Raw genomic sequence first — 27,951 nt, forward strand, 5'->3', positions numbered from 1 at the left:
AAATGAGGCCTCTGTGCTCCCAATATTTTTCCCAATAATTTTTAAAAAAGCAGGATTTATAATTTCGGGCTACTTTTCTTTTTGAAAACAAAGGCTTATTCCGGGGAATTATTGTTAATGGCCACTTTGGGACAAAACTGCCCTGTGCCATCTAGTTCAAATTATTTTTTATTTGAATGTTACAAAAGTGGTAATTAGTTTCACCAGGGGTAAAAACAGCAAAATACAAAGGGGTTCAAAGGGTTTGCTAGGGCGTTGAGAAAAAGTAAAACGTACATTTGAAAGAAAACTGATCCACCGTAAGTAATTGTATAGCTCTGGAGTGATTAGTTTCCAACTGAGGTTCCTTGCTTTAATGAGAACATTATGGCAATGACTTTGTAATCAAGCATAGAAACTCAAAAAAGCTGCATCAAACAGTTCATGGTAACAAACTGTACGTAAGGAGCAATGCGGCTCAATAGTATCCGAAACTCTAAGAAACAGAGTCCTGATAAACGATAGGTACATCAAAAGAATCGAATTTCGACGTTTATTCAAAATATGTAATGTTTTGTTTATTCAAAAGGAGTCATTCTTAAAGAATTGGGACAAAATTCGAACTTTAGCGTAAAGAGCTAGGTATTGATGAGGGTGTGACCCCCTCATACACGTAATAATTTCTGCTCGTTTTAATGTTGCTCCTTACTTTCTTTAGAAAAAAAACTTGTTTTTTATTTGTTTTCTTATCATTTTTTTTTAATTTAATAGTTTACAGAGTTAACAGCAGTAATAAATGGACTAAAACAGTTCATACATATAGCTAGTAGAATTAGCTTGTCCAGAGAGTTATCCAGGAGCAGGGCCTCGGTGACCAAGCCTCTCCTCCCAAAAATTCCCAGATTTTCCTAAATTTTTGTTCACTTTTAGTTCAGATTAAGAATGAAATTTGTTTTTCTATTACTGCCCCCCCCCCCGCTGACAAAAATTCTTGCGTATGTGCCTAAGCTTGCCTTCCATTCAATGGATTTTCCACGGAAAATTTAACTACAGGTTTGCTTAGAAAAAAACAAACAATTTTTCAAAGAAAATATGCTTCATTTTTTTTTTATGTTGAACACAAATATCCAACACTTTATAGAAGTTTATCGACTCTCATTTTACAGGAGCGTATCAACTCTTGTCTCTAATTTCGGAGACCTTATCCATTCTCGGTCCCTTTTTGCTATATCTCATGCCCATACATACGAAATAAAATAAGATGAAAAAATTGCTTAGAAAAACAATTGTCAAAACTGACATAAGACAAAAAGTCAGACAATTTCTTATAGTAAGAGAAATATCCAAAAAGCGAAATAACCTCCTTAAATTGGAGATTATTGGTTCAAGTCAAGGACTCTTACAGGAAACAGCCTTCAACCCCTGATACCCCCCCCCCCCCCATTCAAATCATCTTTAATATTTGATGTTTCCTAGACGATGGCTATTGTCTACTGAAATTTTAGATCAACAAGAGCCAAAGAATGGAAAACCTTACAGCCACCTCTCTCCAACCCTGGGGCTATGGATAAATCTGAATTCTCCAAGACCCAACAAACATGCCTGTGAAAGATTTAAGTTATTTAGACTAGTGGCTCTAGAGATAGCCATGACGTTTTGAAATGGCAATCACGCTTTTGTCTTAGGAGAATCTTTTACTTTAGCTGTTCGTAGCGCAAATCAAGCAGTTCGTGGTAACGAACTGTAAGTAAGTAGCGACCCGGCTCAATGGCAACCGAAACTCGAGAATACGGAATTTTGATACCAATAGATACATCAAAGAATCAGATTTTAATGCTGATTTCAAATATATAAGTTTCATCAAGTTTAGTGCTACCCATCAAAAGTTAAGCGCCTGAGAAAATTTGGCTGATTTTCAAAAAAGGGGGAAAGACCCTGTAAAAGCTATATAACCTTGATGAAAATCACACCGTCATATTCAGCGTATCAGAGAACCCTACTGCAGAGGTTTCAAGCTCCTATCTACAAAAATGTGGACTTTTGCATTTTTTGCCAGAAGAAGATCACGGATGCGTGTTCATTTGTTGTTTTTTTTTGTTTTTTTTTTCCAGGGGTGATCGTATCGACCCAGTGATCCTAGAATATCGCGAGAGGGCTCATTAGAACGAAAATTAAAAGTTTTAGTGCCCTTTTTAATTGACCAAAAAATTGAGGGCAACTAGGCCCCTTCACACGCTCATTATTTCCCAAAGTCACTCGATCAAAATTTTGAGATAACCCTTTTGTTCAGCATGGTCGAAAATATGATGACTATGTCTTTTAGGATGACTTAATCCCCCGAAGTCCCCGGGGGGAGGGCTGAAAGTTATGAACTTCACCCAATGTTAACATATAGTATTGGTTATTGGGAAGTATACAGACGTTTTCAGGGGGGATTTTTACTGGTAGTGGGGGGGGGGGTTCGGGGGTTATGTGGGAGGATATTTCCATGAAGGAAGTTTTCATGGGGGAAGGGACATTGCTATGAAGGGGCGCCGGATTTCCCAATATCATTTAAAAAAAAGATCAGAAATTATATATAAAAAATACAAGTTTTCAACTGAAAGTAAGGAGCAACATCAGTACATAAAACGACAGAAAACATTACGTATATGATTAGGTTCACCCCCTAGTCAATACCTCGCTCTTTAAGCAAAAGATTTTTTAGTACTTTCATAAGAGCTATTTATTCTAATTAACGGCATTTGTGATTAAGGGGTCATTTTTAAAGAATTGGAACAAAATTCGAACTTTAGCTTCAAGAGCAAGGTATTGTCTAGGGGGCGAACCCTCTAATATACGTATTAAAAAAATATAAATATAGAAGTTCGCTACGTAAGTTAATTCGTAAGTGATGCATATTTATTACTAATAGAAACGTTCGTAAATAAAATTAAACAAGTTTCGAGAAATCCATTTAACCAAATAGAAGTAAAATCAATATTCAAATTTAGTTTTAATTATTCATGTACGGTGAGCCAAAATCAAAACTTGCATTAATCCAAAAACGTTGAAAAATTAAATAAGAAAAACAAGTTTTTTTAACTGAAAGTAAGGAACGACGTTGAAACTTAAAACGAACAGAAATTATTCCATATATGAAAGGGGCTGTCCCCTCCTCAACGCCTCGCTCTTTACGCTAAAGTTTTACTTTCTCACAACTCTTTTTTTAACAATGAAAAACTTTCGCGTAAAGAGCGAGGCGTTGAGGAGGGGACAGCCCCTTTCATATACGGAATAATTTCTGTTCGTTTTAAGTTTCAACGTCGTTCCTTATTTTCAGTTAAAAAACTTGTTTTTTTTATTTAATTGTTGTCAAGGTCAGAGATAAAAATTATAACCCCCCATAGCTCCCAGCACTGAAACCTGGTCAGCTGCTGCTTCTGTTCAGTGGCGTCGTTTGGGACGGGTAGGGGGGGGCAGTTGCCCCCCAATAGTTTGGAGGGGGAAAATATTATATACCCCATACTGTTGACTCTCCGGATGTGAACCTCTTTTGCCCCCCCCCCCCAACCCAATAAAAATGTTGGAGCTAAGCCCTTGCTTCTGTTAGTGATGGCACAAGAAAAAGTTCTAGAGACAAATCAAAGTAATCAGATGGTACGATGTTGTCTCGAATACTCAACTGCTGACACTAAAAAACCAGATATCCCATTCTGGTCAGCTCATTGCCCAAACCTTGCGGTGGTTAAGTTATTCATTCCGTACGCAAGCTAAAACACCCGCCGCCACACTATTTAATTCTGACACCCTGCACATGGCTGGAAACGCCCCCGCGGAAGGCCCCGGTTTGGATGGAGGTACAACCCCTCTCAGCGCCTCTCCATGATCGGTACTGACCTCTTCTATACCCTCCGCATATTTTGATGTCCCACTCAGAGGCTTCACTAGCCAAAACTTTTAAGGAAGGGGGAGCAATGGATTTTACCGACAGGTTGATCATTTTTATCGACTGATTCTGGTAATAATGCTTTTAAAATTACTGATTTTATGTTGTTCACCGACCGAGACTGACGTTTTTTCACTGATTTTTTGTAGAATATTTCCATCAGCCTATTTACCCTAACAAAAAAAAAATTAAGCTTCGCAAATAAAATAGTGCGGTTCGTGTCACTATTTTACCAATTCAACTGTTTTTACCGACAGGCTGAAAACATTTTGGGGGGGGAGTGTCCTGCCCTGTCCCCCATACGTACCACCCCTGGTCCCACTTATAAAAAAGTAGCCTTCGTAGCCACCCTCTTCATAATTCCAGCCTGCAAGAGAACAACATTGGGATTTTCTCATAGAATTTCCAGGGACAGTATGCAATTCTGTAGTGTATTACTTAGGTATTTGATCTTAGCCACAGTTTATATAATTATCACAGTTTATATAAGAGTAGAGAGGGAGGTGCTACTCCGATCACGCATCCCTGCTGCCACCTATAACTTTTTTTACATAATTCATGGATGGTTATGTGTGTCGGTCGATTTATTTGATGTTTTTCATGGATGTTTAATGGTTTTTGTCAGTGAGAATTTGAAAAACAGGAACTTTGTCACATTTATGGATGTCAACAGCAATTCATGTCTGTTATATGGTTTTCTCAGTGAGAATGAAAAAACAGGAATTTTCTCACTTGGAAAAACAGGAATTTTCTCACATGGAAAACCATAAACCACGTGGTCCTGTCACGAGTAGTACCTGTGAACTTGATTTACATAATCGCTAGGGGAAATTATTGATTCACGAAGGGGAGAATTAAGAAACATTAAGGCTTCTTTAATCTTAGGTCTGAGGGATAAACGTTCTTTAGGTCAGAGAGAAAAATTAATATTCTATTTTTAAATAGGTCTTCATTGATCTTTAGTGTCAGGAATAATAATTGACATCACATGTTATCTTGGAATTATGCGTGAGTCTAAAGAGATAGAAATTCTATTTTTAAATACGGCTTCACGGAGCTTTAAGTCGGAGAGATAAATTGATATTCTAACGAAACCCTAATAGTTTAGCTAGGAAAATTTATGAGATGTAGAGATTAAAGTAGGAAAGGGTTTCCAAGAAATTTGAAATGCGTTAGCTCAGAGATGCCAAACAAAAGGAACACGCTGAAATTACGTTTAGGGATTATTTGGGCGAAACCGTTTCATCTATTTTATGGGGTTATTTCGGTGAAACAGTTAGAGACATTTTGAAAGAAGATTTTAGGAAAGGTTTTAGAAGAGAATTTGAGGGTGAAACTCTGTGGTCGTTATAATACACAAGTTCCATTTGAACAGTGTTGTGAGGTCCTCTACCCCAACCCCAAAGGGTTCCGATCCCCCACCACAACCCCCAAGGCAGCCCCCCGGTACTCAGAGGTCCCCCAAGCTCCCATAGAGCCCCAACCCGCCACACGCCCTCCACAGACCCTCACCGGCATTCCTTGGGGCCGCACAGGGCCCTCATGCCCCACCCCGGGTACCCCGGACCCCCACCACCATCCTCCCGGGCCTCCAAGGGCTCCCCGGCGCCCCCCGATCCATCAGCCTCCCCAAAGGTCCACACAGACCCCCAAAGGCCATCCCCGGGCCTCCCAAAGGCCCATCGAGCTCCCAAAGGACCAATGGGGTCCCAAAGGCCCTAAACCCGTCCCCAAATGTCCCCCAGGCCCCCAACTGTCCCCCCGGACCCCCAAAGGTCCTCCCCCGGCCCCCAAAGGGCCAACCGGCTCCCAAAGGACCAATCGATCCTCAAGTGTCCCCCAGACTCCCAAAGGCCCCCCTGTGCCCCAAAGGCCCTCCCCCGGTCCCCAAAGGTCCCCCGGGCCCGAGAAGCGCCGCCGGGATGCGCCGTGGGCCAGGCAAGCGCCGCCGGATGTGCCGCAGGGATGCGCCGCGGGTCAGGAAAGCGCCGCGGGGGATGCACCGCAGGGAGGCACCGCAGGAAAGCGCCGCAGGATGCGCCGCAGGGATGCGCCGCAAAAAAAAAGTAAACTAAAAAGTAAAAATTCGAAATTTTATCCCCCAAACGCCCTCCTCAGACCCCCAAAGGCCCTCCCCTGGTCCTCAAAGGTCCCTCGGGCTCCCAAAGGGGCAACCAGCCCCCCAAGGGTCGCCCAAACACCCTCCCTGGGCCCCCCAAAGAGTCCCCACTCCATTTTTTTAATACTTTTTTATGGCTTTATTATATCTTTTCTGAACAAGTTCCATTCATAATGTCATTCCTAAGCCCATTTTCCAACCTCAAAGAGTCCCCTCCCCAATTCGTAAATACTTTCTTGAATTTCTTAACATGGTATTTTTTTAACTTTTTTGCGTATCTTAAAATGACATGAAATATGCTTACGGCTCTACCAATCATACTCTGTGTTTGTTCATGGACACGACGTGGCTTTCCCACTGGTACTCTATGACAGGTTATTGACACTACCTAGTTTATTGCATGCATTAAATCAGTATTTTTTACGCAGTGGAAGGATAAACACACAATTCATATCTGTAAAAAAGTGAGGATGAATTATTCAACGAACGTATGTGCACATGAAAAAATCATTGTCGTATTGAATGCTGACAAGGAGAAATACCTGAACTTTGAAACGAGTGCAAGCGGTAACACTATTGGAAATGTATGCATGAGTGGTCATGACAGCGAGAAGTTAGATTTCTTTGGAGTACCCAAGAATTTCAATCGTGTAAACGGTGGATATTCAAGAGTAACATTACCAGAGAAATTAGTGCTCAAAGAAAATTCAAACTTAAAAATAATTGTCGATGATCTGGGACAACTCCTTGCTAGGGTTTCTGGTAACACATTACCTGTTGATATATCCTATTATCATCTTTCCTGTATAAGCATTTTAAAGAGAACAAGAAGAAGAAGACAAGCATAATACTGCAATAATGTCATTAATCATATTTTGTCAATATGCCAAAACTGCCATTTATGTAAAAATAATGTGACAGTAGACAGTGAAATCACAGGCCGAATAAAAAGGACATTAGCAGACAATATCATCAATGAATATAAAGATGAATTGACGGAAAGTGAAGCGCAAATGTACTAATAATGTGTAATAATGTATTTAACGTATTTTTATATTAATATTCTACATGTCATTATTTCATTAAAAATATTTTATGCATTATTTTGTTAAGTGTTCATTATTTTAGGGTATGCTAGAACGTCATAACGTTAAGAATATCTATTGAAAAGATCAGAGATTAAAGAAAAAGAATTTTTAGAGATAAAGATACTACTAGAATGCTCAATTTTTCTTTGAAGACAGAAAAGTTCAAGATCTCTTCCGAATTTTACCAAAGAAAACAATTCTCTTCTAATTTCACAAGAGAAAATAAAATTATTCCACTTCAGTTTTAAGCTCACAGAGACATAGAAAATTTAAAGTTCACTTATAAATTTGTCTCTATAAGATAGAAATGTTATGCTATGATTATGATTATTTTCCATGAAGATAAAAAGTTTCACTTTAATTCTAACTTTTCTTAAATTCAATTCCGACCTTTCTTAAAGAGTCAAATTTAAAGTTATGTTCTAAATATTTCCCCGGAAGACGAAAAGTTCAACTTCGATTCTGAAATTATCTCAATGAAAATGAAATAAGCTATTGATCATTTCTATTTTCCCAAAATAATATAAAAAATTTCCACTTCACTTCATATTTTTTTCAAACTTATTAAAAAATATAAAATACATGATAAAATTATTAAAAGAATATAGAAAAGTTCAAGTTCTCTTCTTAATTTTATTAATAAAAAGTAAATAAGTAACTTATAAATTAGATTTTCACAAGCGACAATAAAAATATTCCACGTCAGTTTTAAGTTCACCAAGACATTAAAAATTTTAAGTTCACTTCTAAATTTTTCCGTAGAAGATAGGAAAAGTTATCCTATGATTGTGTTTATTTTCCATGAAGATAAAAAGTTTCACTTTAATTCTAAATTTTCTTGAATTCAAGTCCAACCTGACTTCCCTATACAATTTGCATTTATCGTATAACTATTCCCTCTTGGTTACGACATTTCAAATCAGAGTCTTAATTTCAAAAATGAAATGAAATAATTTAATGTTAATTCCAATTTTCACACGATAAAGGTAAAAATTTCCCACTTATGATCACATTTTTCTCAAACAGATGAAAAAATTAAAATACTGTTCAAAATTTTTCATAGAAGATAGAAAATTTCAATTTATCTTCTGAATTTTACTAAAGAAAACAATTAAATTCTAATTTCACCAGATAGATAAAAATCTTCCAAATAGGTTTTAAGTTAACAAAGAAATATAATATTTTATGTTCAATTCAAAATTTTTCAGAAGAAGATAGGAAAAGTTATCCTATAATTGTGATTATTTTCCATGAAGATAAAAATTTTCACTTTAATTCTAAATTATCTTCAATTCAGTTCCGTTCGTTCTCGAAGAGTCAAATTTAAAGTTCTGTTCTAAATATTTTCCTGGGAGAAGAAAAGTTCAACTTCGATTCTGAATTTTCTCAATGAAAATGAAATAAGTTATTGATCATTTCTATTTTCCCAAAATAAATATAAAAATTTTCCACTTCAGTTCAGATTTTTCTCAAACAGATGACAAAATTTAAAATACTGTTCCAAATTTTTCATAGAAGTTAAAAAAGTTTAAGTTATCTTCATAATTTTACCAAAGAACAAAATTCAATTCTAATTTCACCAGAGAAAACAAAAATCTTCCACGTCAGTTCTTTATTTCACAAATACATATATAAATTTAAAGTTCAATTCTATATTTTTCGGTGGAATATAGGAAAAGTTATACTATGATAGTGATTATTTTCCGTGAAGATGAAAAGTTTCACTATAAATTTAATTTTCTTAAATCCTGAAATGAAATAAAATATGCTTATGGTTCTGCCAATCGTACTATGTGCTTGTTCATGGACACGAAGCGGCTTTCCCACTCGTACTCTATGGCAAGTTATCGACACTACCTAGTTTATTGCATGCATTAAATCAGTATTTTTTACGCAGTGGAAGGATAAACACACAATTCATATGTGTAAAAAAGGGAGGATGAATTATTCGACGAACGTATGTGCACATGAAAAAATCATTGTCGTATTGAATACTGACAAGGAGAAATACCTGAGCTATGAAACGAGTGCAAGCGGTAACACTATTGGAAATGTATGCATGCATTGTCATGACAGCGAGAAGTTAGATTTCTTTGGACTATCGAAATCATTCAAAATTGCTCAAGGTGGATATGCGAGAGTGAGAGCACCAGAGATGATAGTGCTAAAGGAGAATGCCAACTTAAAAATAATTGTCGATGATCGGGGACAACTTCTTGCTTACAGTTCTGGTAGCACGATACCTATTGATAGATCCTATTCCCATCGTTCTGGTATTACTATTCAAATGAAAGCAAAGAAGAAAAGAAAGGCCTACTGCTTCACTAGTGTAAGAAATCATATCATGTCTACCTGCCAGAACTGCCATCTATGTAAAAATAATGTGAGAATAGACAGTGAAATCACAGGCATAATAAAAAGGACATTAGCATACAATATCATCAGTGAATATAAAGATGAATTGATAAAAAGTCAAGCGCAAGTGCATTAGTAATGTGTAATAATGTATTTAACGTATTTATATATTAATATTCAACATATCATTATTTCAGTAAAGATATTTTATGCATAAATTTGTTAAGTATTCATTATTTTAGGGTATGCTAGAACGTCAAACTCTCAGAATATCTATTAAAGAGGTCAGAGATGAAAGAAAAAGAATTTTTAGAGATAAAGATACTACTAGCAGACTCAATGTTTCATAGAAGATAGAAAAGTTCAAGATCTCTTCTGAATTTTACCAAAGAACACAATTCAATTCAAATTTCACCAGAGAAAACAAAAATCTTCCACTTAAGTTCATTATTTCACAAAGACATAACGAAATTTAAAGTTCAATTCTAAATTTTTCTGTAGAAGATAGGAAAAGTTATGCTCTGATTGTGATTATTTTCCATGGAGATAAAAAGTTTCACTTTAATTCTAAATTTTCTTAAATTCAATCCCGACCTTTCTCAAAGAGTCAAATTTAAAGTTCTGTTCCAAAAGTTAACCCTAAAAGGTTAAAGAATTTTTCTGAAATTATCTTAAGCCTGAGATGTTTTTATTCTTTAGAATAGTCCTTCACCACGAAAATTAGACTTTCATATTCAACATGTCAGGGAACATACTTTCAAGTTCAACATGTTGGAGAACCCTAAATAGTCATCCATAAAAAGGTAAGTTAACCCTAAAAGGTTAAAGAATTTTTCTGAAATTACACTTTCAGATCCAGTATGTCAGGGAACACACTTTCAGGTTCAGCATGTTGGATAGCCCTAAATGCTCATCCATAAAAAGGTAAGTTAACCCTAAATGGTTAAAGAATTTCTCTATTTATGTAGAGTTTCAACTAGCTATGGCTAAGTTTGTTAAAGACAAACTATTTTCTTGTGAAAACACACAAAATCAGAAAAAATGTTCAATGTTCCTTTAGTACCTACGCAATTAGGCTTAAATGAAGATATTTATGCAGAGTTTCAACTAGCTATGGCTAAGTTTGCTAAAGACAAGTTATTTTCTTGAGAAAACAAACAAACTCAGAAAAAATGATCATTGTTCCTATAGTACCTACGCTATTAGACTAAAAATGAAGATATTTATTAAGAGTTTCAACTAGCTATGGCTAAGTTTGCTAAAGACAAGCTATTTTCTTGCGAAAACACACAAAATAAGAAAAAAAATGTTCAATGTTCCTTTAGTACCTACGCAATTAGACTAAAAATGAAGATATCTATGCAGAGTTTCAACTAGCTATTTTCTTGTTGATAAAGACAAGCTATTTTCTTGTGAAAACACAAAAAATCAGAAAAATGTTCAATTTTCAATTAGTAGATACGCAATTAGACTAAAAATGAAGATATTTATGCAGAGTTTCAACTATCTATGGCTAAGTTTGCTAAAGACAAGCTATTTTCTTGCGAAAACACACATAATCAGACAAAATGCACAATGTTCCTTTAGTACCTACGCAATTATAATTTAATGAAGAAATTTATGCAGAGTTTCAACTAGCTATGGCTAAGTTTTGTAAAGACAAGCTGTTTTCTTAAGAAAAAAATCAAAATCTGAAAAAATTTACAATGTTCCTTTAGTACCTACGCAATTAGACTAAAAATGAAGATATATATGCAGAGTTTCAACTAGCTATGGCTAAGTTTGCTAAAGACATGCTATTTTCTTGTGAAAACACACAAAATCAGAAAAAATGATCAATGTTCCCTTAGTACCTACGTAATTAGACTAAAAATTAAGATATTTATTCATAGTTTAAACTAGCTATGTCTAAGTTTGCTAAAGACAAGCTATTTTATTGTGAAAACACACAAAATCAGAAAAAATGTTCAATGTTCCTTTAGTACATACGCAACTAGACTATGCAGAGTTTCAACTAGCTATGGCTAAGTTTGCTAAAGAGAAGCTATTTTCTTGCGAAAACACACAAAATCAGAAAAAATGTTCAATGTTCCTTTAGTACCTACACAATTAGACTAAAAATGAAGATATCTATGCAGAGTTTCAACTAACTATGGCTAAGTTTACTAAAGAAAAGCTATTTTCTTGCGAACACACACACACTCAGAAAAAATTTTCAATGTTCATTTATTACCTACATAATTAGGCTTAAATGAAGATATTTATGCAGAGTTTCAACTAGCTATGGCTAAGTTTGCTAAAGACAAGCTATTTTCTTGCGAAAACACACAAAATCAGAAAAAAAAATGTTCAATGTTCCTTTAGTAGCTACGCAATTAGGTTGAAATGAAGATATTTATGCAGAGTTTCAACTAGCTATGGCTATGTTTGCTAAAGACAAGCTATTTTCTTGCAAAAACACACAAAATCAGAAAATATATCGTTAGATTAGAATAAGTTACATTAGGTTAGGTTAGCCTACGTACGCGCGCAGAGAGGTTAGGTTATGTTAGGTTGGATTAAGTTAGGTTAGGTTAAGTTAGGTTAGATTAAGTTAGGTTAAGTTAAGTTAGGTTAGGATAGGTTAGATTAAGTTAGGTTAGGCTAGGTTAGCCTAGGTTAGGCTACGTACGCGCGCGTACGTAGGCTAACCTAGCCTAACCTAACTTAGCCTAACCTAACTTTTAGGTTAGGTTTAACCTAACTTGCTAAAGACAAGCTATTTTCTTGTGAAAACACACAAAATCAGAAAAAATGATCAATGTTCCTTTAGTATCTACGCAATTAGGCTAAAAATGAAGATATTTATGCAGAGTTTCAACTAGCTATGGCTAAGTTTGCTAAAGACAAGCTATTTTCTTGTGAAAACACACAAAATCAGAAAAAATGATCAATGTTCCTTTAGTACCTACGCAATTAGACTAAAAATGAAGATATCTATGCAGAGTTTCAAATAGCTATGGCTAAGTTTGATAAAGACAAGCTATTTTCTTGTGAAAACACACAAAATCAGAAAAAATGATCAATGTTCCTTTAGTACCTACACAATTAGACTAAAAATGAAGATATTTATGCTGAGTTTCAACTAGCTATGGGTAAGTTTACTAATGACAAGCTATTTTCTTGCGTAAACACACAAACTCAGAAAAAATGTTAAATGTTCCTTTAGTACCTACGCAATTAGGCTTAAATGAAGATATTTGTGCAGAGTTTCAACTAGCTACGGCTAAGTTTGCTAAATACAAATTTTTTTCATGAAAAGACACTCAAAATCAGAAAAAAAAAATGTTCAATGTTACTCTCGTACCTACGCAATTAGGCTGAAATGAAGATATATATGCAGAGTTTTGACTAGCTATGGCTAAGTTTGCTAAAGACAAGCTATTTTCTTGCGAAAACACACAAAATCAGAAAAAATATTGTTAGGTTAGATTAAGTTAGATTAGGTTAGGTTAGCCTACGTACGCGCGCAGATAGGTTAGGTTAGGTTGGATTAAGTTAGGTTAGGTTAAGTTAGGTTAGGTTAGATTAAGTTAGGTTAGGTTAAGTTAGGTTAGGATAGGTTAGATTAAGTTAGGTTAGGCTAAGTTAGGTTAGGCTAGGTTAGCCTACGTACGCGCGCGTAAGTAGGCTAACCTAGCCTAACCTAACTTAGCCTAACCTAACTTAATCTAACCTATCCTAACCTAACTTAACCTAACCTAACTTAATCTAACCTAACCTAACTTAACCTAACCTAACTTAATCAAACCTAACCTAACCTATATTCGCGCGTACGTAGTCTAACATAACATAATCTAACTTAATCTAACCAAACAATATTTTTTCTGATTTTGTGTGTTTTCGCAAGAAAATAGCTTGTCTTTAGCAAACTTAGCCATAGCTAGTTGAAACTCTGCATATATATCTTCATTTCAGCCTAATTGCGTAGGTACTAGAGGAACATTTAACATTTTTTTTCTGATTTTGTGTGTTTTCGCAAGAAAATAACTTGTCTTTAGCAAACTTAGCCATAGCTAGTTGAAACTGCATAAATATCTTCATTTAAGCCTAATTACGTAGGTACTAAAGGAACATTTAAAATTTTTTCTGAGTTTGTGTGTTTTCGCAAGAAAATAGCTTGTCTTTAGTAAACTTAGCCATAGTTAGTTGAAACTCTGCATAGATATCTTCATTTTTAGTCTAATTGTGTAGGTACTAGAGGAACACTGAACATTTTTTCTGATTTTGTGTGTTTTCGCAAGAAAATAGCTTGTCTTTAACAAACTTAACCATAGCTAGTTGAAACTCTGCATAGATATCTTCATTTTTAGTCTAATTGCGTAGGTACTAAAGGAACATTGAACATTTTTTCTGATTTTGTGTGTTTTCACAAGAAAATAGCTTGTCTTTAGCAAACTTAGCCATAGCTAGTTGAAACTCTGCATACATATCTTAATTTTTAGTCTATGTTCTTTTGTACTAACGGAACATTTATCTTTTTTTCGGATTTTGTGTGTTTTCGCAAGAAAATAGCTTGTCTTTAGCAAACTTAACCATAGCTAGTTGAAACTCTGCATATATATCTTCATTTTTAGTCTAATTGCGTAGGTACTAAAGGAAAAGTGATCATTTTTTCTGATTTTGTGTGTTTTCACAAGAAAACAGCTTGTCTTTAGCAAACTTAGCCATAGCTAGTTGAAACTGTGCATAAATATCTTCATTTTTAGCCTAAATGCGTAGGTACTAAAGGAACATTGATTATTTTTTCTGATTTTGTGTTTTCACAAGAAAATAGTTTGTCTTTAACAAACTTAGCCATAGCTAGTTGAAACTCTGCATAAATATCTTCATTTAAGTCTAATTGCGTAGGTACTAAAGGAACATTGATCATTTTTTCTGATTTTGTGTGTTTTCATAAGAAAATAGCTTGTCTTTAGTAAACTTAGCCATAGTTAGTTGAAACTCTGCATAAATATCTTCATTTTTAGCCTAATTGTGTAGGTACTAAAGGAACATTGAACATTTTTTCTGATTTTGTGTGTTTTCGCAAGAAAATAGATTGTCTTTAGAAAACTTAGCCATAGATAGTTGAAACTCTGCATAAATATCTTAATTTTTAGTCTAATTGAGTAGGTACTAATGGAACATTGAACATTTTTTCTGATTTTGTGTGTTTTCACAAGAAAATAGCTTGTCTTTATCAACAAGAAAATAGCTAGTTGAAACTCTGCATAGATATCTTCATTTTTAGTCTAATTGCATAGGTACTAAAGCAACATTGAACATTTTTTTTCTTATTTTGTGTGTTTTCGCAAGAAAATATCTTGTATTTAGCAAACTTAGCCATAGCTAGTTGAAACTCTGAATAAATATATTCATTTTTAGACTAATTGCGTAGGTACTATAGGAACATTTATCATTTTTTCTCAGTTTGTGTGTTTTATCAAGAAAATAACTTGTCTTTAGCAAACTTAGCCATAGCTAGTTAAAACTCTGCATAAATATCTTCATTTAAGCCAAATTGTGTAGGTACTAAAGGAACATTGAACATTTTTTCTGATTTTGTGTTTTCGCAAGAAAATAGTTTGTCTTTAACAAACTTAGCCATAGCTAGTTGAAACTCTACATAAATAGAGAAATTCTTTAACCATTTAGGGTTAACTTACCTTTTTAGGGATGAGCATTTAGGGTTCTCCTACAAGCTGAACCTGAAAGTGTGTTCCCTGACATACTGGATCTGAAAGTGTAATTTCAGAAAAATTCTTTAACCTTTTAGGGTTAACTTACCTTTTTATGGATGACTATTTAGGGTTCTCCAACATGTTGAACTTGAAAGTGTGTTCCCTGACATGTTGAATTTGAAAGTCTAATTTTCGTGGCGATGGACTATTCTAAAGAATAAAAACGTATCAGTCTTAAGATAATTTCAGATAAATTCTTTAACCCGTTAGGGTTAACTTTTGGAACAGAACTTTAAATTTGACTCTTTGAGAAAGGTCGGGATTGAATTTAAGAAAATTTAGAATTAAAGTGAAACTTTTTATCTCCATGGAAAATAATCACAATCATAGCATAACTTTTCGTATCTTCTACAGAAAAATTTAGAATTGAACTTTAAATTTCTTTATGTCTTTGTGAAATAATAAACTAAAGTGGAAGATTTTTGTTTTCTCTGGTGGAATTAGAATTGAATCGTGTTTTTTGGTAAAATTCAGAAGAGATCTTGAACTTTTCTATCTTCTATGAAACATTGAGTCTGGTAGTAGTATCTTTATCTCTAAAAATTTTTTTTCTTTCATCTCTGACCTTTTTAATAGATATTCTGAGCGTTTGACGTTCTAGCATACCCTAAAATAATGAACACTTAACAAAATAATGCATAAAATATTTTTAATGAAATAATGAGATGTAGAATATTAATATATAAATACGTTAAATACATTATTACACATTACTAGTACACTTGCGCTTCACTTTCCGTCAATTCATCTTTATATTCATTTATGATATTGTCTGCTAATGTCATTTTTATTCTGCATGTGATTTCACTGTCTATTCTCACATTATTTTTACATAGATGGCAGTTCTGGCAGGTAGACATGATATGATTTATTACATTAGTGCAGCAGTAGGCCTTTCTTTTCTTCTTTGCTTTCATTTGAATAGTAATACCAAAACGATGGGAATAGGATCTATCAATAGGTATCGTGATACCAGAACTGTAAGCAAGGAGTTGCCCTCGATCATCGACAATTATTTTTAAGTTGGTATTCTCCTTTAGCACTATCATCTCTGGTGCTCTCACTCTCGCATATCCACCTTGAGCAATTTTGAATGATTTCGATAGTCCAAAGAAATCTAACTTCTCGCTGTCATGACAATGCATGCATACATTTCCAATAGTGTTACCGCTTGCACTCGTTTCATAGTTCAGGTATTTCTCCTTGTCAGCATTCAATACGACAATGATTTTATCATGTGCACATACGCTCGTCGAATAATTCATCCTCACTTTTTTACAGATATGAATTGTGTGTTTATCCTTCCACTGCGTAAAAAATACTGATTTAATGAATGCAATAAACTAGGTAGTGTCGATAACCTGCCATAGAGTACCAGTGGGAAAGCCGCGTCGTGTCCATGAGCAAGCACAGAGTACGATTGGCAGAGCCGTAAGCATATTTCATGTCATTTCAGGATTTAAGAAAATTAGAATTAAAGTGAAACTTTTCATCTTCATGGAAAATAATTACAATCATAGTATAACTTTTCCTATCTTCCTCCGAAAAATTTAAAATTGAACTTTAAATTTCTTTATGTCTTTGTGAAATAAAGAACTGACGTGGAAGATTTTTGTTTTCTCTGGTGAAATTAGAATTGAATTGTGTTCTTTGGTAAAATTCTGAAGAGAACTTGAACTTTTTTAACTTCTATGAAAATTTTGGAAGAGTATTTTAAATTTTGTCATCTGTTTGAGAAAAATCTGAACTGAAGTGGAAAATTTTTATATTTATTTTGGGAAAATAGAAATGATCAATAACTTATTTCATTTTCATTGAGAAAATTCAGAATCGAAGTTGAACTTTTCTTCTCCCAGGAAAATATTTAGAACAGAACTTTAAATTTGACTCTTCGAGAACGAACGGAACTGAATTGACGATAATTTAGAATTAAAGTGAAAATTTTTATCTTCATGGAAAATAATCACAATCATAGGATAACTTTTCCTTTCTTTTTCGAAAAAATTAAGAATTGAACTTAAAAATTTTTTATGTCTTGGTGAACTTAAAACTGATGTGTACGCTTTTTATCTCTCTGGTGAAATTAGAATTGAATTTTGTTCTTTATTAAAATTCAGAAGAGAACTTGAACTTTTCTATCTTCTATGAAAAATTTGGAACAGTATTTTAAATTTTTCATCTGTTTGAGAAAAATCTGAACTGAAGTGGAAAATTTTTATATTTATTTTGGGAAAATAGAAATGATCAATAACTTATTTCATTTTCATTGAGAAAATTCAGAATCGAAGTTGAACTTTTCTTCTCCCGGGGAAATATTTAGAACAGAACTTTAAATTTGACTCTTTGAGACAGGTTGGAATTGAATTTAAGAAAATTTAGAATTAAAGTGAAACTTTTTATCTTCATGGAAAATAAACACAATCATAGGATAACTTTTCCTATCTTCTACGGAAAAATTTAGAAGTGAACTTAAAATTTTTTATTTCTTTGTGAACTTAAAACTGACGTGGAAGCTTTTTATTTTCGCTTGTGAAATTAGAATTGATCTGTAACTTATTTCATTTTTATTTATAAAATTCAGAAGAGAACTTGAACTTTTCTATCTTCTATGAAAAATTTGGAAAAGTATTTCAAATTTTTTCATCTGTTTGAGAAAAATCTGAAGTGAAGGGGAAAATTTTTTTATTATTTTGGGAAAATAGAAATGATCAATAGCTTATTTCATTTTCATTGATAAAATTTCAGAATCGAAGTTGAACTTTTCGTCTTCCGGGGAAATATTTAGAACATAACTTTAAATTTGACTCTTTAAGAAAGGTCGGAATTGAATTTAAGAAAATTTAGAATTAAAGTGAAACTTTTTATCTCCATGGAAAATAATAATAATCATAGCATAACTTTTCCTATCTTCTACAGAAAAATTTAGAAGTGAACTTTAAATTTTTTATGTCTCGGTGAACTTAAACTGAAGTGGAAGCATTTTATTTTCTCTGGTGAAATTAGAAGTGAATTGTGTTCTTTGGTAAAATTCAGAAGAGATCTTGAACTTTTCCATCTTCTATGAAAAATTGAGCATGCTAGTAGTATCTTTATCTCAAAAAATTCTTTTTCTTTCATCTCTGATCTTTTCAATAGATATTCTGAACGTTTGACGTTCTAGCATACCCTAAAATAATGAAAACTTAACAAAATAACGCATAAAATATTTTTAATGAAATAATGACATGTAGAATATTAATATAAAAATACGTTAAATACATTATTACACATTATTAGTACACTTGCGCTTCACTTTCCGTCAATTCATCTTTATATTCATTGATGATATTGTCTGCTAATGTCCTTTTTATTCTGCCTGTGATTTCACTGTCTACTGTCACATTATTTTTACATATATGTCAGTTTTGTCATATTGACAAGATATGATTAATGACATTATTGCAGGAGTATGCTTGTCTTCTCCTTCTTGTTCTCTTTAAAATGCTAATTCCGGAAAGATGATGATAGGATTTATCAACAGGTAATGTGTTACCAGAAACCCTAGCAAGGAGTTGTCCCCGATCATCGACAATTATTTTTAAGTTTGCATTCTCTTTGAGCATTAATTTCTCTGGTAATGATACTCTTGAATATCCACCGTTTACACGATTGAAATTCTTGGGTACTCCAAAGAAATCTAACTTCTCGCTGTCATGACAACGCATGCATACATTTCCAATAGTGTTACCGCTTGCACTCGTTTCATAGTTCAGGTATTTCTCCTTGTCAGTATTCAATACGACAATGATTTTATCATGTGCACATACGTTCATTGAATAATTCATCCTCACTTTTTTACAGATATGAATTGTGTGTTTATCCTTCCACTGCGTAAAAAATACTGATTTAATGCATGCAATAAACTAGGTAGTGTCGATAACCTGCCATAGAGTACCAGTGGGAAAGCCATGTCGTGTCGATGAACAAACACAGAGTATGATTGGTAGAGCCGTAAGCATATTTCATGTCATTTTAAGATACGTAAAAAAGTTAAAAAAATACCATGTTAAAAAATTCAAGAAAGTATTTACGAATAGGGGAGGGGACTCTTTGAGGGTGGAAAATGGGCTTAGGAATGACATTATGAATGGATCTTGTTCAGAAAAGATATAATAAAGCCATAAAAAAGTATTAAAAAAAATGGAGAGGGGACTCTTTGGGGGGCCCAGGGAGGGTGTTTGGGGGACCCTTGGGGGGCCGGTTGCCCCTTTGGGAGCCCGAGGGACCTTTGAGGACCAGGGGAGGGCCTTTGGGGGTCTGAGGAGGGCGTTTGGGGGATAACATTTCGAAATTTTTACTTTTTAGTTTACTTTTTTTTGCGGCGCATCCCTGCGGCGCATCCTGCGGCGCTTTCCTGCGGTGCCTCCCTGCGGCGCATCCCCCATGGCACTGTCATGACCCGCGGTGCATCCCTGCGGCAAATCCTGCGGTGCTTTCCGGGCCCACGGCGCATCCCGGCGGCGCTTCTCGGGCCCGGGGGGCCTTTGGGGACCGGGGGAGGGCCTTTGGGGCACAGGGGGGCCTTTGGGAGTCTGGGGGACACTTGCGGATTGCTTGGTCCTTTGGGTGCCGGTGGGCCCTTTGGGGCCGGGGGAGGGCCTTTGGGGGTCCGGGGGGACAGTTGGGGGCCTGGGGGACATTTGGGGACCGGTGTAGGGCCTTTGGGACCCCGTTGGTCCTTTGGGAGCTCGATGGGCCTTTGGGGGGCCCGGGGATGGCCTTTGGGGGTCTGGGTGGGTCTTTGGGGGCGCCGGTGGCTCTTTGGGAGCCCGGGGGATCTTTGAGGACCGGGGGAGGGCCTTTGGGGTCCGGGGTGCCCTTTGGAGGTCCGGGGGCCCTTTGAGGACCAGAGGAGGGCCTTTGAGGGTCTGAGGAGGGCGTTTGGGGGGCTGGGGCTCTATGGGAGCTTGGGGGACCTTTGAGTACCGGGGGCTTCCTTCGGGGTTGTGGTGGGGGATCGGAACCCTTTGGGGTTGGGGTAGAGGACCTCACAACACTGTTCAAATGGAACGTGTGTATTATAACGACCACAGAGTTTCACCCTCAAATTCTCTTCTAAAACCTTTCCTAAAATCTTCTTTCAAAATGTCTCTAACTGTTTCGCCGAAATAATCCCATAAAATGGATAAAACGGTTTCGCCCAAATAATCTCTAAACGTAATTTCAGCGTGTTCCTTTTGTTTTGCATCTATGCGCTAACGCATTTCAAATTTCTAGGAAACCCTTTCCTACGTTAATCTCTTCATCTCATAAATTTTCCTAGCTAAACTATTAGGGTTTCGTTAGAATATCAATTTATCTCTCCGACTTAAAGCTCCGTGAAGCCGTATTTAAAAATAGAATTTCTATCTCTTTAGACTCCCGCATAATTCCAATATAACATGTGATGTCAATTATAATTCCTGACACTAAAGATCAATGAAGCCCTATTTAAAAATAGAATATTAATTTTTCTCTCTGACCTAAAGAACGTTTATCCCTCAGACCTAAGATTAAAGAAGCCTTAATGTTTCTTAATTCTCCCCTTCGTGAATCAATAATTTCCCCTAGCGATTATGTAAATCAAGTTCACAGGTGCTACTCGTGACAGGACCACGTGGTTTATGGTTTTCCATGTGAGAAAATTCAAGTTTTTCCAAGTGAGAAAATTCCTGTTTTTTCATTCTCACTGAGAAAACCATATAACAGACATGAATTGCTGTTGACATCCATAAATGTGACAAAGTTCCTGTTTTTCAAATTCTCACTGACAAAAACCATTAAACATCCATGAAAAACATCAAATAAATCGACCGACACACATAACCATCCATGAATTATGTAAAAAAAGTTATAGGTGGCAGCAGGGGTGCGTGATCAGAGTAGCACCTCCCTCTCTACTTATAAGTATATTATATAAACTGTGATCTGAACATAGAGACGGATGTTGCATCGGAGGGATATTCTTTGTATCAAAATTGGAAAGCATGATTTTAGGCTACTTTTTTTTTAACTTTTACAGGGAGTGTGGCAAATTCTCACATAAATCAGGAGATGAGCCCCTCTTTTTATGTTTTATCTCTTATTAGCCTAACATATTTTTGCTCTTTTACCTTTATTTTTCACCAGTTCAGTCTTCTAGATTATTTTGGTAATTATTTTTTTCCATTCGTTCAACTGTAGTGTAGGATAAATAATTGAGTCTTAGGCGGTCGTTATTTTCGTTTCAATGTATTTTTTGTGTAATTGTTATATGTGTTCCTCCACGTTACAGCAGGTAATTAAAATTTCTGAGGGAAACGTCAAAAGGGCTTTTTTCTGTTTTGGTATCTTAAAAAATGTTGAAATCTTGTACTTTTACAACCCGCTGGCACAGAGGGTATTCGAAGTCCATATTTTACTAACGCTGAAGAAAAAAACAAAACCAATTAGCCTATGACCAGAAATGTGGGCAGGTGAGTCTCTTGACCTGACCTCTTTAGACAAGTTTTAAGTTAAGAGAAAAGTCAAGTTAAAAGGACAATTACTAAATTTTGAACATAAAATTGTTATGTCCAATATTTCTTTTTCAATTTTTTATCATCTGTTGCAATGCAGTAAATAAATTGAATAAATAAAAATAAACAGACACTGGATTTACAAGGTTTAAATAGCAATTGTACACCCAGAATCAAAAACCACATTTGATTGATCAACCACACAAAATTCAAAAATAATAGCTAGCCAAAATCATAGGTAATTGCAAAACCGCTACCCAAGTAAGTAACAAAAATCATTGAACTGCTTTTTTGTCAATTGCGATTGTTATCTATAAAAACAACAAGTTTTTTAAACTGAAAGTAAGGAGCGACATTAAAACTTAAAACAAACAGAAATTATTCCGTATATGAAAGGGGCTGTCCCTTCCTCAACGTGTCGCTCTTTACGCTAAATTTAGACTCTTTCTCGTAACGCTATTTTTTAAAACAATAAAAAACTTTAGCGTAAAGAGCGAGGCGTTGAGGAGGGAACATCCCCTTTCATATACGGAATAATTTCTGTTCGCTTTAAGTTTTAATGTCGCTCCTTACTTTCAGTTTAAAAAACTCGTTCTTTTTATTTTATTTCTGAACGTTTTTGAATTAATGCAGCTTTAATTTTGGCTCACCGTAAATGAATAATTAAAACGAAATTTCCATATTAATTTTACTTTTTTTGGCTAAATGGCTTTCTCTTAATTTTGTTCTGACGTAACTTACGTAACGAACTTTTATATTCGTATGTTTTTATTACGTATATTAGGGAATTTGCCACCTAGTCAATACCTTGCACTTTACGCTAAAGTTCCAATTTTGTTCGAATCACAAACCCCTGAATCACAAAGGCCGGTTAATCAGAATATATTTTGAAAGTACTAAAAGGAACTTTAGCGTAAAGGGCGAGGAATTGACTCCGGGCGAACCCCCTCATATACGTAATAATTTCTGTTCGTCTTAAGTTTTAATATTGCTCCTTACTTTCAGTTGAAAAAAATAGTTTTTCTTATTTAATTTCTGATCATTTTTAAAATAAGATAAGATATCATTTTTAAAATAATGATGGGAAATCCGGCACCCCCTTCATAGAAATGTCCCTTCGCCCAAGGAAACATCCTCCATGAAAAGATCCTCCCCAGACCCCCGCCCCACTAGAAAAAATCATTCCTGAAAACGTCTGCATACTTTCCAATAAGCAATACCATATGTAAACAATGGGCAAAGTTCATAACTTGCAGCCCTTCCCCCGGGACTTTGGGGGATTAAGTCATCCTAAAAGACATACTTATTAGATTTTCGACAATGCTGAACAAAATGGCTATCTCAAAATTTTGATTGGGTAGCTTCGGTAAAAAAATGAGCATGGGAGGGGGCCAAGTTGCCCTCTAATTTTTTTGGTCACTTAAAAAGGGAACAAGAACTTTTAATTTCAGTTCGAATGAGCCCTCTCACGATATTCTAGGAATACTGGATCGATACGATCACCCCTGGGAATAAAAAAAAACAAAAACAAGAAAAAACAAATAAACACGCATCCGTGATCGTTCTTCTGGCAAAAATGCAAAATTCCACATTTTTGCAGATAGGAGCTTGAAACTTCTGTAGTAGGGTTCTCTAATATGCTAAATCTGATGGTGTGATTTTCATTAAAGTCCTTCGACTTTTAGGGGTTGTTTCTCCCTTTTTTTCGAAAATTAGGTAAATTTTCTCAAACAAGTAACTGTTGATGGTCAAGACTAAAATTGATGAAATTTATATATTTGAAATCAACATAAAAATCTGATTCTTTTGATGTATCTATTGGTATCAAAATCCCGCTCTTTAGAGTTTGGGTTACTATTAAGCCGAGTCGCTCCTTACTTACAGTTCGTTACCACGAACCGCTTGAAAACTACAAATTCGATGAAATTGCTTTGTTTTACCATAAAATTCTTATTAAATTTGCCCTGGGTAAGGGGGGGATTTTTTAGGAGGGACCAAGAACACTTTTTTTTTAGCAATATCATTTTTTTTTTAATCTGAAACTAATTTCTACCAAATAAATGACAGAAACCATTGAACCGTTTTTTTGTCAATTAGGCCTGCGATTTTTCTCGTCAGTTCAAACAAGCAGAAATTGAATAAGAAACAAGTATTTTGTTTTCTTCTCGAAGATACTAAATAAACTTTTAATTGTGGAGAGACGACAAGCATTTTAATAGGAAGCAATAATACAGCAGAAAATTGATATCAACAAATGAAATCAAGGAATTTCTTCAGGGTGATACATAGTTGCGTCTAATCCAAGTAGCGGTCAAGACACGCTTGATTCTCCCTAAAAGTTTATCTGTCTTCTTATCTTTCAGCAAAAGGGAACAATTTCCTTTCAGCAATGGAGCTACGGCCATTCCAAAATTTGGTAGTACCTAGGCTATAATAAGCCTCGGTGCCCCTCCCGGACGCCGGAAAAATTCCATGGAAAGTAAAAAAAAAGCTAACGCAATGAACTTTTGAAATCTTTTCGTACCTCGGTCAACCATGGCACCAAGGGCGGAATTCTCTGCCCCTCCTCGTTAGAACAGCCTTTAATGGAGCAAAATTAAACTTAGCAAATTAAGCAAAATTAAACTTTATTGGTAGGCTATACGCAAAAACTGTAAAAATTAACCAATTTAATCGTCCAAAGAATTAGGCCACACGTGGCATCTAAATAAGTCTTAAGAATTATTATTTTAAAAGTTACTGATGCTAAAACCATTGTTTTGTATTAATTCTAGTTAAATTCTAGTTTAGCCCCTTTTTGCTATCTTGGAAAGGGGTTAGTTTAGGAAATGAAACTCTCAATAATGAATCCAGGGCCAAAAACATACTTTTGGAAGATATTGCCAAGCTTCTATGTTAACCCTATTCTGATTTTCAAGTCTTAGAAATTTGCCTACTTGACATGCCTATTGAAATTTTGACGAAATTTTACCTTGATTTTCAGTTATCAGTTTTTTTTCTAGTTTTAGTTCTGAAAAATGCAATTCCTGTTATTTGAGCATAATTCTAAGCCATATCAATGGGTTTTTTTTTCTAAATTTAGGCAATATATTTGCAGATCGTTGAAATATTCTAAATTTGGAGTGAGCAAAGTCGTGAAGCTGAAAACAGTTTTCTTGTACTTCATTTAAGCAGAGGATCTGTTTTGCAAGGTTTCAATTCTATAATATAATGATTTTTAAAGGTCATCAAAGGTCACTGCCCTCTAGAGAGAAAGGAGTGGAGGTAGGTACTTTAAAATACCTTCCCGGGACGTATTTTTGTATGTAGACCCACCCCTGAAAGTTTCATTTTCTTAACTTAGCCGCTTTCTAAGATAGCAAAAGTAGCTAAGCGAATTTTACCAAATGTATAATGTACTTTCTTAACTTTGGTAAAAACTTTATTCAACAAAAATTTTTAATAATAACTATAGATTCATTAAAATATCGCATGTAGTACAGCTTTTATTAATTTTCACTGTATGTTCTAACATAATTTTAAATGAAATGATTTCACACTAAATTACTCAGACAAAACTATTTGAAATTTTATTTTTATATATTTCCCGGTTAATTTAACTAATCAGGCTCTTAGTCCTTAGGGCGGGGGTTGGGTTTCAGGCACTCTTCTCTTTCCCCAAATCCAAGATTATTTAAATTCCTCAAAGATTTGGGCCTATTTTAAATATTACCTTACTGTTTTTGCGTTTGTATATCTGTATTCGTGTCTACATAAGTTACATTTTTTTTTTGACACCCGACGTGTTGACGAGCGACTTTACAAATGCACACTTTCCCTATCAAACATACTAACAATAAATATTACAATCGAAACCAACATTCATCGGTGACACACGGTTAGAACTATTACGACATCATATAAATAACAGGACATAAAATAGCACAAAGTAAGCACAAACCTGGCAGCCCGAGCAAGCAAATGTTCAAATCACCCACAAAAAGGTGCAACCCAATGACCGGAACAATCAACCCGGTGTAAATCCACCATGCACCATGCCAAAAGAAACTGGCGTTTTCCAAGCGACCGACATACAACCAATAAACCAAATTCGAGACCCCCCTGGGGTAACATTGACAACTAAAGGGACTCTATACCAAGAGTACTAAGTTAATCAGATAAAGAATCCTAGCGGTCACATACCAACGTAGCAGACCCCCATTCAATCAAAACCCCGTCAGAAGTATGATAAAGGCGAGATTATATAGGCTGTTGCGTTGCCCTTTTATTTGCCAAGTTTTTACGTCCCTAGCTTTACAATAGAAAGATGGGATCATTGGTGCATGTAGGGCGAATCCTATAGGACAAGGGTTAAAGATTTTCTTCGTGAGGGAGGGAGGGTGGAATGACTGAGGAAGGGAAGATTCTCTAAATATAATTTCCAATATTTTCAAATAATCTCCCGTTGATAATTTCGGAGACGACACTGCCTTTCCATGACGATAAAATAAAATTTCAAAATAGGGATAAAATTTTTGTGAATTTCTATACACTGTCTATTAAAAAAGGATTTTATCCCTATTTTGAACTTTTATTTTATAATCTCCCGTTTTTTTTGTTTTTTTTTGTTTGTTTTTTGTTTGTTTTTTTACGCATTGAAAACGATAACAAAAATGCAATGGGTTTTATATTGCAGGCATAGTTTTGTCAAGTTTTTTGGAAAATATTCAACTGAAAAAATTAAGAGAATAATTACATAAAAACTATGTAGGCTACTCCAGAAAAAATCCACGAACGTTTCAGAACTTGCATTTATAAATGCAACAGAAAACTTATAAATAATCAAAATTCTATTTTAATAAATCGCGGCTCTGACCCTGAAGCTATAAAAAAAAACATAGTTTACCAAAATATATAATTACACAATAAAAATATAATTTTGTAATGAAGTATGTTCAGGCTATAAGATGCCATGGGAGAGGAATTGTCAGCAGCGAGGGAAAAAAAATACGTGCAGTATGAAATGGATTTGTATTTCAATCGAGTGAGTTGTTTGGTGACTAGGACTGGATCAGAGCGGTAAGCTATATAGTTCCATTTCAGTTATGTTTGTCTTATTATTTTCATCAGACATAGTAATCTAATTATTATCTTATTATTCTAATTATAAATTAGAGGCTTGTCTTTTAACTTATGTTAAGTAAATGAGGAACATGGGGGCAAGATCAGGGGCGGATCCAGGATTTGTTCTAGGGGGGGGCGCAAAATAGGTTGATCTGTTAAACTTGTGTTAGGAGCAACTTTAATTAACGCAAACTTGCGTTAATTAAGTAAATTACACTACTTTAGACTACTTTAGGGGGGTGTCCCACTCGCCCGCTGGATCCAACACTGGGCTAGATAACCGTTTGGCCACCCCTGGTCTGTTTGGGCCAGGAGTCACCTTAATACAATAGCCTTCTGAATTAGGGTAATTGAGTAAGGAGTACGGGGTTGCGATGCGGCAATATTGAATCGCACGGTATTTTTCGAGGCCTTGGGATTTAAGGCAAGATCATGGGTTTAGACATAAAGGCTATTACAATTTGAGCCCACACAAAGACAATATTACTAAGTTCTATGCATTTTAAGATCCGTGAGCCATCTATTTGTTTTGCAATATTTCATGCAGCACAGATCCAAGCCAAATGCGAAATTAATTATCGTGACTAATAGCTTTAAATTACTTTAATGAATTGACTTTTATCGTACACAAGAGACATTAGACAAGAGAATATACAAGAGACATTCATTTCTATGACTCATTTTGTAATGGTTGAACGGACTTTTTTTCTTTTCTTTTTGCTGTTGTGTTAGATTCAAACGATTTTTCAATTGCAGTCTGGGGTAAAACTTCTATGTCAAGTGTCAACATTGGTAGACACAGGTCTGGCCGTCAGGGGGGGGGGGGGGGTTCCAGGGGCTTTGAAACATAAAAAGTGGTTTATAGGCTACCATTATTCATTATTTCCAGAAGTTCTCTCGACAAATCTTGGCAGGGGAGAGCCTCTCCCCTTTAACTATCTGCAGGTACGACTAAAATTTATAAAGTTGCAATCAAAGAGAAAAAGAGAGATTGCTGTTTTAAGCTTCTGTGTTAAAATGTACCTAATCCCATTGATTGATTGCACATGTATTTATACCCGAGTTGAAAAAGTGCTCTTTCCATTTTACGACCACAAGAAAT

At 35.1% G+C, this 27,951-nt stretch overlaps 1 protein-coding gene across 1 annotated transcript in view; it reads right to left on the reverse strand.

Moving 5' to 3' along the window:
* The window catches only part of LOC148953629 (integrin alpha-PS1-like), a 117,409-nt gene that overhangs the window by 58,157 nt on the left and 31,301 nt on the right, over positions 1-27,951 (reverse strand). The window lies entirely within an intron of this gene.

Source organism: Artemia sp. Qi Xiang Cuo, chromosome 3, assembly GCF_049724085.1.
Source record: "Artemia sp. Qi Xiang Cuo chromosome 3, ASM4972408v1, whole genome shotgun sequence".
NCBI lineage: Eukaryota > Metazoa > Arthropoda > Branchiopoda > Anostraca > Artemiidae > Artemia > Artemia sp. Qi Xiang Cuo.